The following is a 1,285-nucleotide window of genomic DNA, read 5'->3' on the forward strand; positions in this document are numbered from 1 at the left end:
CTCCTTACTCAATTCCAAACATGGATGACTGGGATTCCTCTTGGAGTCCAGAGGTGCTTGCTTTTTCTCTATACATCTGATGTCTCTTAACACAGGGTAGTGTTAACAGTCCCACAAAAACCAGGGATTCTCAGTCTGTTCAATCAGAGTTCCCATATTAAAGACACCTTTGAATCAAGCTACGGTATTCCATTTGTCCCTATGGATGCATCCATGCAGCCTCTTTGCCATCCATGCACATATATTTTTCACTTCTCAGTCTAGCCCTCTGATTTCCTGGTGGTCTCCCATCCAAGCGGAGATCAGACCCGACGCTGCTTGGCTTCCCAGCAAAGGGAAGATCAACCAGGAGCTTCCCGGCATACCCGGAGGACCTCAGTCCAGCCAAGAATGTTTGAGCCACTCTTTTTGCAATGTTCCCTTCTCCTCCCACCAGTGGGAACCACACACACGCTTTCTAAGCTTTCCTCCTTCAATACAAATGCAAATCCGCCATGCATTGGCTCCGCGCGTCCCTCTTTGAAGCCCGGCTCCATCGCCGAGCATCCTCTCCTTTGGGTTCCCTGACATTCCTTTATTCCCCAGCAAGCCGCTCCCGTACCGGGACTCGCTCTTCTCATCCCCATGGCAACAGCGAGCCGCACCAGCAGCGGGAAAAGGCGCGCAGAGCTCTCCCTCCTCCCCTTTACGGCGCGTCGTAAACCGCCTCTGCAGCCTCTCGCTTCCGCCAGCTCCAGTCGACAGCCGAGCCCGGAAAGAGAGAGAGACAGACAGACAGACAGAGAAAGCCGTAAAGCAGCGTCTCTCCTCGCGCTTGGTAACTGGTGGCGTTCCGACGGCTGCCTTGGAGAGGAGGAGGAGGAGGCGGGGTCAGAATGGCAGCTCCGCCCCTTTGGCTTTCTGGCGGAGGGGGGGGACGACGATGCCGGGTTGGGAGTGTGGGGGGGGGGGCGAGACCAGTTGCTTGCTTAGCTCTGCTGAATGCGATTTACGACGATTCTCTTTGCCGTCTCGAGAGTGTCTTGGCTTGCCTTGAACTAGTGTGAAAGGAGGGTGTGTGTGTGTGTGTGTGTGTGTGTGTGTGTGTGTGTGTGTGTGTGTGTCTTCGGGTTTTATTGTTCTCTTCGTTCCCGCCGGGGGCGCCGGGGCTGGGGGAGTATGGCCCGAGTGGGGCGGCCCCTTGCGTGCAAGCTGACTTGCTCCGTTCCCACGTGCTTTCGCAGACAAGGCGGGGGTGACACCTGAAGGGCTCTCCGGTTCTGCCCCCACATCTCTCTGATCCCCT

This window comes from Vipera berus, assembly GCF_964194415.1.
Source record: "Vipera berus genome assembly, chromosome: 2".
Classification (NCBI taxonomy): Eukaryota; Metazoa; Chordata; class Lepidosauria; order Squamata; family Viperidae; genus Vipera; species Vipera berus.